Source organism: Myotis yumanensis, unplaced genomic scaffold, assembly GCF_028538775.1.
Source record: "Myotis yumanensis isolate MYYU_CA2020_CCGP unplaced genomic scaffold, mMyoYum1.0.hap1 SCAF_8, whole genome shotgun sequence".
In the NCBI taxonomy this organism is placed as follows: Eukaryota; Metazoa; Chordata; class Mammalia; order Chiroptera; family Vespertilionidae; genus Myotis; species Myotis yumanensis.
In genome coordinates, this window is record NW_027223759.1 from 69,788,398 (window position 1) to 69,807,134 (window position 18,737).

General features: G+C 37.2%; 1 protein-coding gene across 1 annotated transcript in view; it reads left to right on the plus strand.

The window, feature by feature from the left end:
- The window catches only part of LRP1B (LDL receptor related protein 1B), a 1,706,338-nt gene that overhangs the window by 197,692 nt on the left and 1,489,909 nt on the right, over nt 1-18,737 (plus strand). The gene's annotated exons all lie outside the window — the stretch shown is intronic.

Consider the following 18,737-nt stretch of genomic DNA (forward strand, 5'->3'; position numbering starts at 1 on the left):
TTGCCACCATTCTGAATGGCATATTTAATGAATGACAAAGATTATTTGAGGTCATTGGAAACAATTAGCACCTTGTTTGCTATAGTAAACAGGACTTCTGTTTTCAGAAAATGTTTCTTGCCAGCTTCAAAAGAGAGGCTGATATCCTAGGAAAAGACCAATCAGAGGAAGACAGAGCTAAAAAAAATTGTGCTTGAGGACTTGGCTGTTAAAGTTAGGTGGTAAGTAAGCCTGATTAATTTACACATTGATCCATTATTGAGAGAAATTGAATTTGAATGGATTGTTGAAAGAGCAGGGGATAAGGAGAAAGTATACAGGAAATTTAGAATTAAGAATGCATTATGTCCAGGGAGTGACAAAATGGAATATTAAAACAAAAATACATTTAGAATTAATTAAATGAAAAATAGACTTTACACTAGTCTGGATTTATAAAGTTACAGCTTCAGTTCATTCTGACATTCAGATGTTGGAGAAATCAGAATATTATACAGCATAATATAGTTAATGAGGCTTTTAAGGGAGGAAACACACCTATTTTAAAGCTTTTCATTCTTTTTTTACCCTAAAACAAACAAACAAGGAAAAGAACTTACATTCCTGAATAGTAGCTCGATTAAAAACCACACACAGGACAGTTATATTTTCCCTAAGATGCTGGCTGAGGCACAATAGATAGATTTAAAAAAAAAACAAACAAACAAGATGTATTAGTATATCTGTTGGATTGTCAAGCCCATCATTTTTTCCTTTAAACAAAATAATCTACCATTTTTCCCTTTAAGAAAAATAAACTACTTTGCTATCTTTGCAAATAAGAGTTGAGGGTGGGACACAAGGAACCTTTTAGTGTTTTAAATTCTCCACAAGGCTTACTGGGAATGACTTAATAGCCTTCTGAGAGAACTGAGGTTGCATTTTGTGCCATGGCAAATTTAAACCCAGGTCACAGAGATGTTAAATAGCAAATGACACATTTGCTGTGCCACCCAGCTGCCTTCTCTAATGCACCAGCACTGCCTTCTGAACAAAGTCAGCATGACAATGTTAGACTCTGTGCGAGTGGTTTTGTTGATCCAGTTAATGTAAAAGAAGAAATTCTGCCCACAGTTAAAAGGCTACTTAGCTCACCCTGGCTGGTTTAGCTCAATGGATGGAGCGTCGGCCTGCGGACTGAGGGGTCCCGGGTTCGGTTCCTGCCAGGGGCACATGCCTGGGTTGCGGGCTTGATCCCCAGTGGGGGACGTGCAGGAGGCAGCCAGTCGATGATTCTCTCTCATCATTGATGTTTCTCTCTCCCCCTCTCCTTTCCTCTCTAAAATCAATAAAATATATATATAAAAAAATAAAAAAAATAAAAGGCTACTTAGCTCAATTGCTAATTCACCCCTAAAGTGTCAAATAAATGACTTACCTCTCTGAAGGAGCCCTAACCCTGCACCTCATGAGTGAAACATTTTCAAGCTGTTCAATGAGTCAGACTTGGGATCGAAATATTGGTGGAGGGACAATGCTTCCTATGCTAGATGGCAGAGGTCATAGGCTAGTTAGCATCATCAGGCTACTGTAATTAATCTTTTAAAAAGATGTTTTGCCTCAAGGAAAGCTTGTTAAAATGAAGTTATAATCATGGTTATTTTGTGGTCATGTATGGAGGATTGTCTCTGTTGACAAAATCCTAATTGTTTATTTTTTATCCTATCACTGTTTCACAAGTGCTTTCTTCAAAATACTCTCACTGGAATATCCACCTCCTGTGAATCAAAGCCACATCATTAATTAATCCCAAAGTTAAAAGTGAGAACCAGGTAATCTGTGAAGGGCAAAGAGCTGGAGGCTTTCATTCTTTTTTTAAAAAAAATTCAATATGTTTTTATTGATTTCAGAGAGGAAGGGAGAAGGATAGAGAGATAGAAACATCAATGATGAGAGAGAATCAGTGACTGGCTGCCTCCTCCACACCCCACACTGGGGATCAAGCCCCCAGCCTTGGCAGGAATAGTGATATCCTGGCTCATAGGTCAATGTTCAAACACTGAGCCAGGACAGCTGGGGCGAGGCTTTCATTCTTGATGTCCTAGGGATGCATAGCATTGGAATCATAGGAAGAGAAGATGGAACTTGTTAAGTTGGAGGAAGACAAAACACTTAGCTGAGGATAGTTTTCGCTTGTCAGGCTGGTTACTGTCTCTTAGCTGTGACTTTGATCTCTTGACTAGACAAGCATTTGAACCCTAGGAAGAAAGCTGCTCCTTGATGTGGCTGCACATGAGAACGAGCTGGGGAACTTCACACGCTTGTCCTGGAACCATCCTAACTTTTTGTTGACCTGTGATTCCTGGACTTAGGGCCTCATTTATAAAATTCTCACAAAATGTTTTAAGAAAAAATAAAGATACAGAAAATACATGGAGTATGTTACCATTGATCATGTAAAACATGTAAAAATATTATGTGGTAGGTAGAGTAGACATAATAAAAGTGTAGAGAAATTCAGGGAAATGTCGAATGACATATTTATGAAAGGTTACCTCAGAGGAATGGAGAGGGATGCCATCCTTGGTACATACTTACTCTAAAAATACGAGCTGTTTATCTACAATTCCTGTGTAACCGTGTATCCTGTATTTTACATGGCAACCTTGGTCAGGAAGGGCTATATAGCAGCTTCAGATGACTATGTGATGTGCAGATACCTTCTTTTAGTCTTTTCCAATGTTCCCTGTTGTAATAATCTCTTGATTAGCAAAAGTAATATTTCTTATTTGGGCAATGGGAGCACAGGTATTCATTTTGCTATTCTTTATAGCTTTCTGTATGTGTAAATTATTCCATAAGTAATATTGAAAATATCTGTGCAACAAAATAAGAACTGAAGCATGTGATAAGGTCCTCTGGATAAAGTACTTTAGGAGGTTAAAAGAGATAACTCATATCCAGTGGAGGGGTTCCCAGAGCTATGAAAAGCATGAAGACATAAATGCAAAGGGGATAATGAAAACAGCAATTACAATACTAATTATTAAAATAATGCACAATATGCATGTTGTTTTAAAGAGCATTTCTTGAGTGCTTTGTGCCAAACAACATTTTAGCTTTTTTTCTGTTTCACTTAGTACTCTCAAAAACCCTTTGAGATAAAAACCATAATTTTCCCACTTTAAAAATTACCTTTAAAGATGTTAGGTAATTAATGCAAGTCCATATATCTAGTAAGTGGCAGAGGGAAAGTTTTTAACCCCATTCGTGAGGGTTCAATACACACTCGTAGCTAACTGCACACGCACCCATAATAAATACTGCATTTGGCAGTCAGATATGGAGTGCATCCCTCCTGTGCTAGCCATCCTTCTCTAGGTGCTTTAGGAGTTTCCTTATTTGATTCTTACACCAATCTTATGAGTTAGGTACCATCCAACTTTACAAGCTGAAGCAAAGTAACTTGCCGAAGAACCACTGACTACAAAACAGCAGAATTTTATTTTAAACCAGTCCTACTGAAGTCCAAAACCAGTTAACCAAGGACGCTTTTTAATGTAGGTAACATCAATGGTAAGGTGAAGAGGAATAATAGAAAATATATTCCTTGGAATAGATGCTGGGCATCAAATCACAAAGTAAAACTCAGACATTTTTTCTCTCAGTAATTGCCTGTGCCAAGGGTTAGAGAGGTGACCATTGGACGTTTTTGAACAGGGAAATGAATTGAGTAGAACTATGCTTTGAGAAGATTAATAGCAAAGTAATATGAATTTCAGTTGACAGGTTATTACCATACATTTGGATCAGTGTGGCTTAATTCACTGTTCTTTCAATTTATTGTTGTCTTGCCCCAACATTTACCAGAGTTTTACATATGACAGCGCTCAATATTACATGTGACGGGTAATCAATAATTGTGTCTTGCATGAGTAAGTGAATGAATGGTATATATAATCCACACTAATGATTAAGACATGCTACTTCTGAGTTTGAAAGATGTTCTGATATAAGAACTCTAAAAGAGGTTCAGATTTCCAAGGTCTGCCACTGTCTTGCTTTGTTAGCATTCTCTCTATGATTTGTAAATGAAATAGTTCCTGAGGTTCCTTGTGATATTATCATTATGAGTTTTTAAAGGAGTATGCATTTGAGGGTCCACAAAGTACAACTCCCATTCAGAGCAGACGATTAAAAGGGAGGACTCTGAAGTCTATAATTATCTCTAGCAGTGGTATTTATCTATTTTAATCGTCCTGCTATAGAAGGGTAGATGTATTTCATTCCCTCACCCAGTTTGCAGCCTTACTTTAGTTGTTTTACATACATTCGGACCTATTGGCCATTGTTATTCATTTCAGATCAATGTGCTGAATGCGAACCCACTCAAAAAAGTGGTAATTATATGACTAGGGAGGGAAAAGAACTGATCATTTGTGTGTTCATTCTAGGACAGCATTCTGGTGAAGTACATGTTTTAAAATGACTTATGGCACATATTTCTACATATAGTGTTACCAAACCTGACTCTCTTTTAAGTGTTTCACACACTTAAAAAGGTTATTCATGAAGAACTATGTAATGATATGTACACAGACACACACTTGAAGTCAAGCCTCAACAGAGTCTAAAACAAAAATGATACCACCAAAACTCTCTACTGAACTCACCCAGTATATTAAAAAATTAAATTTCTTTCATGAAATTGTCAACCTTTGGAGTTAATGAATTATATCATTTAAATATTTCCAAGTGAGGGGGCTCATCTGAATACGCAAAAAAACCAAAACCAAAACAAAACAACAAACAAACACAACAGAAAAGTTTCTTAGTTCAAATTTCAGAAGATAGGCTGTCCTTTAAGAGTATTTCTTTATAGAAACAATACTTTTATTGAAACTTAAAATCTCCCACACATAATAAACTTATGTTTTTCAGAGCAAGGCATATATTGACCACATTTGAAAGGAAATAGGTCTTAGCTATATATCTATGTATAGATGAGTAAGAGAATAATTGTTTTACTGGTAGTGCTTTTTAAGTGCTTTATAAGTGCTATTCCTACTGGCCTTAGGAAGTATATTTCAGGATTCCATATCCAGAACTTCCCTTCATCATCTGTCACTTCAAACTATTTCCCCTAATGTCCCAATCTTGAACCTGAGGCCTTTAGTCCCAGATCATTCCCACACCACTGTTTTCAGAAGTGGTTTCTATATTTAAAATTAAAAGTGATGAAAACAAACAAAAACAAAAACCTACGTGCCACTCTGTACTTTAGCAAACCTATAAATTAATCTGTAAGTTTATCTCAAGATATCTCTATCAGAGCATCTACCATATTTGTTTAATAGACATGTTTTTTTTCTCTGTACAATACATTAATTCTTTTTAGTGAAAACTCATATATTATCTAGGTTCGTATACTTACCCTGTGTTTTAGAGATACTTTAACTTTCTGGCTAATACAAACTTAACAATTATCCAATTGTCTGTAGATAAAGTTAACTGATACTAATTTAGTTAACACTTTTCTTGTTTTTGTTTCTGTTTGTCTACCTTGAGCTACAATAATAACTATATGAATTATTTAGCAATTATTTTCAAATGGGGGTTGGAATCTTCATTTTGCTCCATTCTTAACTGCTATGCTTCACTTTAAAAAAATACATTTTATTGATTTTTTACAGAGGAGAAGGGAGAGGGATAGAGAGTTAGAAACATCAATGAGAGAGAAACATCGATCAGCTGCCTCCTGCACACCCCATCCTGGGGATGAGCCTGCAACCCAGGTACATGCCCTTGACCAGAATTGAACCTGGGACCTTTCAGTCTGCAGGCTGATGCTCTATCCACTGAGCCAAACCGGCTAGGGCTTATGCTTCACTTTTTTATAAAAGCAGAGTCAAATGCATCATTTAAGGTTTTAAATTTTTATGTATAGTTGTGGCAATAATGTTATAGCAAAACTAATATTGGTGCTCAAGTTAGTGAGCTAAGTAATATAAAAGAATAATCAGAGGAGAAAAGTTAAGTGAAAATACAAATATATTGCCATATTCAGAGATTGTCACTAAGGGACAACCAACATTCCCAGAAGTGATGACTTTCTATCTTAGAAATATTTATAGTTCAGACTTTTTTATGCAGAAAGGAGGTCTGGGTTTTATATACAGGGGTGGGCAAAAATAGGTTTACAGATATGAGTATGCAGAGCACAGGGTTAATAAAGCTATTGTAAGAATCATAACCTATATCACTTTTTCCTATGAACAACTGTACACTTACTTTTGCCCACCCTGTATTTGACTTCTTTCACCTCATCTCGCATTTGGCCCTGTTAAACTAAACCTTGAATGCTGTAAGTAGAAAAATTTTATGGACTTGGGGAGGACACCAACTTGTTACCTTGCTTGTCAAAGAATCAGACATTCAGTAAATCTATACTAATAAAAGGGTAATATGCTAATTAGACCAGGTCGACCAGACATCTTCCGGTCTTCCGGTCCTTCTTCCAGACAAAGCCATGGTGGCGGGGGCCAAGGCAGAGGTGGTTAGGGGCAATCAGGCCAGCAGGGGAGGGTTGAAAGGGGTGATCGGGCCAGCCGGGGAGAGCAGTTAGGGGCGATCAGGCAGGTAGGCAGAGGCAGTTAGGGGTGATTAGGCAGGCAGGCAGGTGAGAGGTTAGGAACCAGCGGTCCCGGATTGCAAGAGGGACATCCCCCGAGGGGTCCCAGATTGGAGAGGGTGCAGGCCAGGCTGAGGCACCCCTCCCCGAACCATGCACGAATTTCATGCACTGGGTCTCTAGTCTACATAATCAAACTTCAAATATTAGTTAACTGCAATTACGTCTTTAGGATTTTTGTCTTCTTCTCTTAAAAATACTGGTTTTCAAAAGTAAAGTATTTGGCATGGTATTTTAAATGCAAAAGGGAAAGAAAAGAAATGAGAAGATATAGTTGTTCAAACAGAAGGATAAATTTTCCAAGGAAAATATACTTAACATTTATTTTTATTATCCAAAATTCTGCTGAGTGCTATGAATGTTCATCAAAGAGACATTCTCATTGCTCATTTGATCTTCCCTTGAAGTTTTTATTAAAATGACCATAATATGCTTTCATTTTCAAAAGCTCTAACTTATATAATTGAAGATATGTTTAAAATTTTTCTTCATTTCAAAAGAAATAATCCATACATTCCTTAATGAACAGAAAACATTCACTTCATTCAGATTCTGTGGACTATATTGTTACCTGACAAGCATTTATTTTTAAAAATTCTAGGTGAATTGTAGTAAGTGAAAAATGCTCTTTAGTATCACTCTCTACTTATTGGTACAAAAAATGTCAGCTTAAAAATTAGATGGATATTTTTAAAAACAGCCTATGGAAGTGGAATGATATTTTGAAATATTTTTAGAAGTTTATTTGGAAAATAAGATAAATTATTTAACATTAAAGCCCACCGAGAAAATTTAGTGATCTTAAGGATATGTAACCAAGTATTATAAAGTACTTTTAAAAAATAACAGATAAATTGAAAGATTATAACAATAGCTAGTCATTACCCAATCTTACAGCTAAAATGGATGTCAAGATTAAACATGGAAATATGCATTTTAACCACATAGGTCTTTAACAGAGGCTGTTTGCCCTTCTTTTAATAATCGAGTCCCTTCATTTTGCTTAAAGACCTTGAATTTTCCGAGTACCATGCTTATTGAATATAGTGTTTGATTTATAGGATGAAGAATTACATTTTCTCTTTTATATGGGGTTTAAAAATAAACCTCTCATTCTCCACTAAATGAAATTAAAGGCATATCCTTATTATGGGTTATGAAAGAGAGAACAGAAGAAAGGTGTGGAATATCAAGAGATCCACTCTATTTTTACTCTCTCATCATAAATCTTGGCACAATTAGCTTTTCAGAATTATAGGACATGCCATTTTTTTTAGCAAATTCATTTTGGTTAGATAGAGGAACAGTTTTTTTGTATTTTTTAATAGCAATACATTTTAACAGCTGATATTCTGAGTAAATTTTAAACATATGCCTGTATAATGGTTTTATATTTATATTTAGAGTAAATTTCTGAATGACTAATACCATCAGGAATTTGGGGGTACGCAGATATGTAGATAGAAGAACTAGAAGAGCTCTAACTTACATACTTGCAAACAGGTCTGTGACCTTCCTCAATATTGTGACAGGCACTTAAGACACTAGCACTTATTTGCTTAAGGAAATCTTTTTTGTAGGTCTTTCTTGCAATGCACAACAAATACTTTGGCAAAAATAGTATACTATGAGTGGGAATAGTGAAAACATGAGCATTTCCCTTCAGAATATCTATAGTTTTCCATGAAAATGTCTTACATTTTGAGTATTTGATTACCTTTCATTTAATTACATGTGTGCATATATGTGTTTGCATGTGTGTAATTTATACTTTTACTTCTCCAATTATCATTATCAAAGATTAATTGATTTTTAAATTTTCTCCATATAATATGAAAAAATATATAATTTTTTTATCTTAACCATCATTTACCAGTATTTTAAAATATCTGTGTTTTTAGACCCTGCTTTGTTATTATTTTTATATTGTCTCTTGTCTTTTAGGAATGATTTTGACATAATAAATTTCACTTGGCAACCCGTTTATAACTAGTAGTTTATACTTAGCATTGATTAACTGGCTTTAATGCTCATAACCACTTCTTCCAGTACATGAGTTTCCACTGTTGTACATACTGTTAAATGTAACTGTTCTCTTAGCTAGGTAAAATATTTATTCATACACTGTTTTTCAGGAAGTGTAAATGAAAGGCATGCTTTACAAGCTCTTGAAACTCAGAACATTATTTACTGATATGAAAAGCATCTGGGTCTAATATAATATTTTTGGGTTAAAACTTTTTTTAAAGTATATTTTTATTGATTCCAGAGAGGAAGGGAGAGGGAGAGAGAGATAGAAACATCAATGATGAGAGAGAATCATTGATCGGCTGCCTCCCACTGGGGTTTGAGCCTGCAACTCAGGCATGTGCCCTAACCGGAAATTGAACCATGTCATCCGGGTTCATAGGTTGACGCTCAACCACTGAGCCATGCCATCTGGGCTTATTATTATTATTACCATTTTATATAGATGAAAAAACTGACAGAGAGGTTGGATGTCTTGACAAAAATAAATAAATTCACAACTCAGAAGACATGAGTTTTATCATCTTTGAGGAAGGAACAATGAAATCATCCTGATAAAGCTTGTATTTTTTATCTGACCTTTTTTTTTTTGGTCTACCTATGTATTTGTAGTATTTTAAAAATAATATATGTATATAAAACATATTTTTAATTAATAAACATCGTATCAGATTATTTCTACATGTTGCTTTATTTTTATTGAATTTTTGCCTTGATGTGAAAGGTCTCTAATAAGTTTAGGGAACTAAATAAGTACGTTTGTTGGATTCAGTAGCAAGTAGCATCGTGGACACAAATATATGCTAAACTGAACTCACTTTCTCCCTCCCAAATGGTCTCTTCCTCTTTAGTATGTTGTTCTCTCAGTGGCACTTACTGCTGTGCTGACTGGACTATAAATGGATGGTTTGAGCACAGCTCATTCCCCTTTACCTTTTTTTAAAAAAAAATTGTTCTTATATTGTTTTTGTGTTGTGTTGTGTTTTATTTTTATTTTTATTTTTTTTGCCTGTTTTCTATTAATCCCCACTACCTTTGTCCAGACCCTCAACTTCCTCTTATCCTGTGTCACTCACACCACAAACCTGCTTTACAAATCTGGGACAAAAACTCTTAGCTTTAAATTTCAGTTTTACTATATTACATTTTAGGGTAAGAAACAACTTTTGTTTCTCGTTGTTCTTTGAGATGTTTCCCAATCTTGAATAATGTACCTCCCACTTTTATAATTTTTACCAGGCTACTGGTATGTTTCCCTTAGTTGATTAACTTTTCTAAACTCTAGTATAGTGTAATGTTAAGATATAATATCTTTGAAATGCAGATTAATATAAATACATTATCATTGGCAAAAGATGATTTGTCATATACCATTTAAATAATAAACTACAGCTTAATGTTTACTTTTGAGAGTCATGTGTTTTACAAGCCCCACAATTATTAACTCTGCCACCTACATGAAGTCCACATTTCTCTAATTTATGAGCCTTTTATTCTGGTGTGCACCTTGTCTATCCAGTTTTACAGTTTGTTTCCTCTGGTAGTCAGTATCTTTGGCACCAGAAATGTCTTGTCTTTCTTATTATTTTTCACTTTTTCCCCCCCTGTTAATGCTATTACCTAGAATTTCTTCCTTCTACTTTCTTCCACATTCTTTCCTCTTTCATCTACCAAATGTCATTCATTTTAATGCTTTACCCCAGGACCCAGCACACTTTGAAATGTTCTCTGATTACTCCACACCACAAGAGCATTTTCATTTTGAATGTACCACATCTTTTGTCATTTAGGTTTTCTCTAAATTATTGTATTTAAACGTATTTTTTAAATGGGTCACTTTGGATTTTGTGGTAGCAAATGAGAGGGCATTAGACATGCAAAAGAGTTGTAGTAGGGGAGACCCCTAGATGAATGAAGGGGATGGAGCAGGAGCAGACAGATAGAGCCTTCAGATCACTGAGCAGGCTTAACACCAGTGAAGGGGAAGGTGAGTAAGGAAGGTTGGATAGGCAGAGCATTAGACTGCAGTGTAATGTTAAGATCTCAGCCAGCACGTAAATTGCCCATATGCACTTATTCATTGAATGGAAAATTGCTTGGGGAATGTCTCCTCTGTCGCTTAAAGACAATGGTGGATACTTTGTGCTTGTTGAAAAATTGGCTGGTTTCCCATCACCACATTTTCCTTTAGCAGTGATTCAAATTGGCTGTGAATGGAAGAAAACAGACTGAAACAACATTTTGGAATTTATTCACTTCTAAAATATGGTTTATGGCTCAACTCTAGACCAAGACCTTTGATCTACTGATCTACTATTAGTAAGATTTATGATACAGATGAAGTTCATTTGTTTGTGTACAACTGTGAATGGAAGAGACAGGGAATGGGGAAAATGCCTAATAATTGAGTTTAAATTTATTTATTTTTTTTAGTAGTGAGTAAAATTAGGTAGCCATTATTATTAAGAACTAGAGGCCTGGTGCACGGATTCGTGCACCAGTGGGATCCCTTGGCCTAGCATGTGGGGATCGGGCCAAAACCTGCTCTCCAACATACCCCGAGGGGTCCTGGATTGTGAGAGGGTGTAGGCCAGGTTGAGGGACCTCACCGGTGCACCATTGGAGGGCTCCAGGGCATGTCCACCCTGTCTAGCCCAGTCCCAATTGGCCGGACCCCAGCAGCAAGCTAACCTACCAGTCAGAGCGTCTGCTCTCTGATGGTCAGTGCACGTCATAGCAACTGCTTGAAGGGTCAGACATTTAGCATATTAGGCTTTTATTATATAGGATATTTAAAATTAACTATAGAGACAACATTTTAAATTGGGTTCTATATGTTTTTATTTTAATAAATTTCAATTATTTAGGCTAATTATGGATACACTAGAGGCCTGATGCACAAAATTCATGCAAGAGTAAGCCTTCGCAGCCGTGGCAGCTGCCTGGATCCTGTGGCTGCAGCCCCAGCTTCGTCTGGAAGGTCGTCTGGAAAGATGTCCAGTCTAATTAGCAGATTACACTTTTATTGTTATTGATAATATCATCAACTGAACTAGGGAATGTCAGCTTCAATGATAATGATGATTCTCTATAAATAATAATTAAATTAAATTTAATTATTTATAGAAAATAATGATAATTTATCCTAGGAAAGCTAGAATGAGACTTTTAATGGTTACCTCTAACATTTTGGTGGTTAATAAAACATTCTCTATTATTAAATATGTTTTCAGGGGAACAAGATATCCTGAGACCTCTAAGATTCTGTGGGACAAACCATAGTGCATTATCCATGAAAACTGTATCTTGCTCATTAAAATATGATGAGAATTATGAAAATAGAGATGCAAGCTTTAAGACATAAAATAAAGCATAAAGACAGAGGTAACTAAGAAGGAAAATAAGGGGCTAAAATACAGAGAAATTATTGCCTACTCAAACGGAAAGATAGATGTCTTAATCTAATGACACACAAAATTTGGAATTAAGGACAACAAAATTATGAATACATGAAAAGCAAAGACTGGATATAAGGGATCTGCCTCATAAAATCCAACAGAAATTAGTCGCATGTCTTTAAGAAATAATAAAAAGATATTTTTCAAAGATTTTTTGTTGTTAATCCTTACCTGAGGATATTTTTTTCCACTAGTTTTTTAGAAAGAGTAGGAGGAGGAGAAGGGGAGAGAAAAAAGAGAGAAAGAAAGGGAAACATTGATGTGAGACACATGGATTAGTTGTCTACCTTACACGGGATTAAACCTGCAACCCAAGTTCATGCACTTGACCAGTAATATAACCTGTGACCCTTTGGTGCACAGGCTGATGCTCTAACCACTTAGATACACCATCAGGGCTCACAGATGTTTTTAAATTTTTTACTTACTGATTTTATTTTAGAGAGAGAGGTAGAGGGAGAGAAAAACATTGCTTTGTACAGGAATCAACCCCCCAACCTTGGTGACATTCTAATCAACCGAGCTACCCAGGCAGGGCCAAAGATTTACACTTATTATTTGGCAAATGATAGAAACCAGTTAAATCAAGTAGGGAGAATTTAAATAAGGGTGCCTAGTATAAGCACACATTCATGTTGTGTGTGTGTGTGTGTGTGTGTGTGTGTGTGTGTGTGTCTGCGTGTATTAGAAGCAGAAAAAGGTGCATGGTTGATTTTTCAGAATTCAAAAACACACAAAGATGTCACTAATCCTCTGCCTGTCATTTCAACTTCTTTTCAAACATCTCATTTATTATTTTCTCACTTTGCAGTCCAGGTCATTGCGTTTTGCCATCTGTTCACATTGTGAGTGGAAGATGGCAACTGCACGGCCTTGAAGTGTATAATTTCTCTGATTGGTTGCTTCTCTATACCAGTTCCAAAGTCTGAGTGGGGAGTATTGATTGGCCAAGTTTGGGTCAAATGTAAGTCACTGTGGCTGTCTAAACATAGCCAGAAACGCAGGTACTCACAGCACTTCCCAGCCATCTGTGGCTTGCTTCTGGGGAGGCAAAACTTTTCCAGACAAAGCCCACACACTAAATGCAGTAGATACCCACTTCAGTAAGCAACACCCCTCCAAAGAGGAGGAAGATAGTGTACATAGTATCGACATCTAGCAGTTTAACATGTTAGCGTTTAATAAACCAATATAAATCCTTTTCAGTAAGCATGCAAAGCAGGAACATTTTCTCTAGAGTATTAAATTCTAATAATAAAACCCTGTGGAAAGTTCTTCTACTTTCTATCATTACCATCAATGAGAAACTCTAAACAATACTAGTGGTAAATACTCCTCCCTGGTAAAGTAGACTCTCCTAACCTCTAACCTCCTTGGTATGTCATTGTCACTTTTAGTGGACTTACCTGGAGTTGAACAGAATACTGTTATGATGCTGGGGCAGGGAGGCAGAGATGGTCCATTGACAACTTTCTAGTCTACTTAGAGAACTCTAATAATAATTCAGTTGTGACAGAGTCGTGCCTGTGGTTATAGTAAATAAAAAATGAATCAAAAAACTTTGTAATAGATGGGTTTGCCCTAGTGGTTTTCAGTGCTATGGAGTTTTAATGAGCCATATCTGGAGGAGTCGGTGCAGGTTGGAGCATCTAAGAAATTCACAGAGTGTCATCTGGTTAATGGTAAATCATAGTCACTGTTTGATAATTTAAATATAAAACTGTTATTACCCATGTAAGGAATAGTACTTCAGAAAGCAGACTCTTAAACAGGTCAGAACCCTAATGTGTATCCATTTATTTTACTTAGCAGGGGGTTGAAAGGAGAAACTTAACATTAAAAAGCTTTCTGAAAGTGAGATGCAAATTACAACCATTTTATGAAATTGAAGCCCGAGACCCATTGTTATAACACTTTGGGATATACAGATTTTGGAAACCTAAGTACTTGGAATCCACATAATACAAATATAGGTTAATTAGAGGTTACATATCTTTTTAAAAAGTCTATTTTTAAAACGATTGCCTCCAAAACAAGTAAAGATAATAGATTGGATTCAAATTTAATGTAACATATAAGCTTCTGAACTCTCTTAGCTACTTATTTTTTATTACAAATCTACAAAACTTTCCACGTTTAAAACCTAATGTTTATGCAAAATCACACCACATCTAGGTTTATTACATGTCATTAGTTTCTGGATCTGATTCTGATACCTTTGGGGGGAAATTAGATTGCTAAATTCAAATAAGAGAAATGTATTCTTGATTAAGAATGCAATTCTAAAATATCCTTCAGCCGAACTGTAGCAAGTCCCCAAACACTCGCATGTAGTCCTGTGAAAGGTGTGCCTGTTATATGCAGGGGCCATGATCAAGGCAGTGCCCTGGAATAGGCATATGCTATTGTGTTCACAGCTCCCAGTCTCCAGTAAAGACAATGTTGTCTACAGTCAAATAGTCTCCTAAGAGCTGGTGCTTAGTAAAGACCATAAGCAAGGGCACTGTGTTAGAAATTGCTGCACAGGATCATTTCAGAAGGTGTTGAGATTTGAAATCCTGTGTAGACTGTTTATTAACAAACGTATCTCTTGAATGCATTGGAGGTGATCCAATTGTAGCTTCAGGTGTCTTTCCCAGGCAGCAGGGGACAAGAAACACATGCACCAGTTTTAAAATTGCCTTTTCTCATTGGAAGAGCAGTGTTTTCAGGGAAATTGAGTCTGTACCAAAGTACTACAGAGGGCGTAAAACTGCTGGCAAACAGGAACCACCAGTTTTAGAGAGATCTAGTAAAGGCACAGTTTACAACAAAAACGTCAGCTTTAAGCTGCTACTTTCCTTCATATGCATTTCAAAGAATTGCCCATGTAACTATTTACTTAATTGAACAGAACATTGCCTAAAGAACCTGTCAGTCCTCTCTAAGAATGATAACAAAAAAAAGGTGTGTGAAAGGGCAAGGCAGCACACCAGAAACACGCCTGTCTGTGTACTTTGATTGAAGAATTTTAACCCAGATGAACTGGTTGTTTTGTCTAAGAGTCAATTAGCAACATCCTTGGAGTGTTTACCAGGAGCTACTGTGAGAGGTGCTGGGGCCAGGTGATAGGTAGAAATGAGCAGAGGATTAAATAGCATGCTTTAATTATGATTATGATTTGTGTTCAGAAGTGAAAATTGTAGAATATCCCAGAAAGGTAGTAACACTTAAAGGTATTAAGCATTATATGATACTAGAGGCCCGACGCACAGAATTCGTGCAAGAGTAGGCCTTCCTTCCCCTGGCTGCCGGCACTGGCTTCCCTCCGACACCAGGGAACCAGACTTCCATCACAGCCCCGGCTTCGTCCCAAGGGTCGTCCAGAAGGACGTCTGGTCTAATTAGCATATTATGCTTTTATTATTATAGATTCTATACTGTGAAGCCTACCTACAGTCACCATATTACTGATAAGGAAATAGACACAAGTTAACTAATTCAAGTCCGCAGAGATTATGAGTGATTGTGGGAACCACACCAGGATCCCCAGATAGTCAAGGCCAATAGGAGCACAGAGGCCTCGTTGTTAATACACCAGAATGGCCAAGGCAGCTCTGAGCATGAGCCTAATCAGGGTTGCCCAAGGCCAAGATACCATGAGCGGGTGCAAGGTCACATGGTTCACTATGCTCTTCTGTAACCCAAATGATGGATGTCACTGTTGGCAACTAGCCTTCTTTGTCTCTGGAGTAATATATAGGTTACTGACCAGGAGTCTGCTAGAGAGCAGGTGAGCAGAGGCGCTCAGAGGAGCAGAGAGGTAGGCACAGAGAATGTAGCTCCTATGTGTGCAGGTGAGAGGAAAGCTCAGAGCTGAGAGCTGATACTGCTACGATGTAAGGCTAAGAGCTCATAGAGAGCTCAGATATAGTTACCACGTTAACCAGCCAGTATGCTGGGCTGAGGAGGCAGGAGAAGCTGCTGAGTTAGAGAGCTTAGGTAACACTATGATGTGAGGCGGTGAGTCCAGAGGCAGCATAAGGCTGCTCAGATAAGAGCTGTGGGCACAGAGGCTAATGCCGCTTTTGTGGGAAAGATGTACATTTCAACCAGCCGGTGTCAGGCTGCCTGCCTGTATAGACTTTGCTATGATGGACTGTTTTGCTTGTATCGGACTGTCATGCCACTGGCTTCTGCAATAAAGACTCAACTTCTCATGGCTTCTCCTTCTAAGACCCGGCATCCAAGGAGGTCCCAGCCCCAGGCAGGAGGGCTCAGACCTAACACCTGTAACTAGTGAGCAGAGAATAAAGGAGGGACTTGGACTAAGTTCCCACCTGTTAGTAAGGTGGGTAGGGTTCAAAAAGGAACCAGTCCTGGCGAAGTCGGGAGGAACTGAGAAGAATATATGGACTCACAGCCACTCAGAGCAGCAGTACTGAGCAATGCTCCTGCTGTCTCTGACAGTGATTCTTCTTGTTTTTTAAATATACAATTTTTTATTTCAGAGAGGAAGAAAGAGGGAGAGAGAGATAGAAACATCAATGATGGGAGAGAGAATCGTTGATTGGCTGCCTCCTGCATGTCTCACACTGGGGATCAAGGCTGGAACCCAGGCATGTGCTGTGACCAGGAATCAAACCGTGAAGACCTAGTTTATAAGCCTACTCTCAACCACTGAGCCACGCCAGCCGGGCGTGAGTGATTATTTTTAAATGCATATGTGGCATAGAATCTCACTATTTACAACACAGTAATGGTTCCCTCTTGTTTTTAAGATAAAACCAAAATTCTCAAGACTCTTCATGGTTCATCTCCTACCCTTTTGTACCAGCTTCATATTATCCCATGCTCTCGGAGGGCCCATGAGCTCTAGCCACACTCACCTCCTGATACATGAGCCTTCTTCCAACAGCAGCCCAAAATAGCTGATGCATATTCTTTTTAGAACTTATTTTATCCTCCCTCTCTCCAGAAACTCAGGGAATAGGTCAAAGACATTATGCTCAAGTTTTCCCAGCCATAAGGGGCTCTGCTCTAAGCGTCTAGTAAAGCTGATTGACTGTTGCACCCACAGCCTACTGAGCTCCCTGAGGCCGATGACTAGGTCTGTATTTAAATTAGCAAACACACCAGCAAGCAAGAGTGTCCCATAAGCACACATAACAAACGTTATTGTAGTTACTACTAAGGTTAGTAAGTGCTTTTTAAAATTTTTAATTCCTATTTTATGGGGAAATTCTTTAGACATAGTACTTTACAGCAGAAGAAAAACTTAATTCTGTTTATATAAATGGTGAATCCATTTATCTGGCTTAACTGGAATGGAAGCTCTACTCTGTCAGGCACTGCTAGTATCTGTTTTTAACTGGAGCCATAACAGCATTCAGAAAACAAGTTTACAGAAATCCACAGTGTAAGAAATGCATCAGGAAATCAGATTTCAACATCAAGTTATTTCTTTGTAACTCTAACATCGAAATCCATTGATTCATATTAAAAATAAAACAAAACAAACACTATTACTTTGTCACTGGCTAGCTGGGTGACCTTGGGTAAGTAACTCATCTTTGCAGATAAGATTTCTACAGCTGTAGCAGGAGGGATTGGAAGAGATTATCCCCAAAGGTCTTTTTCAGTTCTTAAATCCTGCTTCTCTTAGTTTCTCTCTAAGGAATTTTAACTTTGAAAACTGCTGCCATTTCACATCCTACTCTCTTTGCAAACGAGAGATTTCAATTCCCAGTGATGAAATGAATCTGCATACACACTTGTATTTTATTACACTAGAGTAAAAGAATTTAGGGAAAATATTTTTTTTTCTTCTTTCAAATCCTCCTCTGAGGCAAGCAAATTTAGTCGAATTATGAAAGATAGCAGGATAAGTGTACTCAGCATTTACCCATAACTCCCTTTCCCCAACTGTCTGGTTTCAAATTTTAAAACCTGGGAACATTTCATTAGGAAGCCATAGCAATGCCTCTCTAATATTCGAAGAGTACATTATGAGTCACATGCATAGTTATCAACATTTAGCACATTTGATGCCACTCAACAGTGGATGTTTATGAAGCCTTTGGGTTTAAGCACTGTTATTCATAAGTTAGTGCGAGAATAGACCCATAAAAATATTTGGAATCCTTTAACCAATCATACCTTTGTACAGTGGCAGGTTCCACAGATAGCTGAATTCTAAGTATTCAAAATAGTTTGGAAAATAAGACACCTTTGGGATCTTTACCTATTCCATCTTCCATCTTATCCTTTGTTTGCACAGATTTTTGTATTTTCTCTTATTCTGTGACTTGTCTTTTCGCTGTCATTGTGCTATGGGTGAGCAATTCTTAACTGCAATGGAATTGAATTTATCAAAGATCTGCATTATAGTTAATTTTTTGTATCTTGTTTAAGAAATTCTTATTCCGAGGACATCTTGGTTCCTCGTCAATAAACATTAACTTTTTGTTTGCACATTTTTATTTATTTACTACTTTTTGTGTAAACAGTAGACATTTAATTTCTCTCAACTCCGGAGGCTAGAAGATAGAGATGAGGGCAGGTTCCTCCTGAGGGGTCTCTCCTCACCTAGTAGATGGACT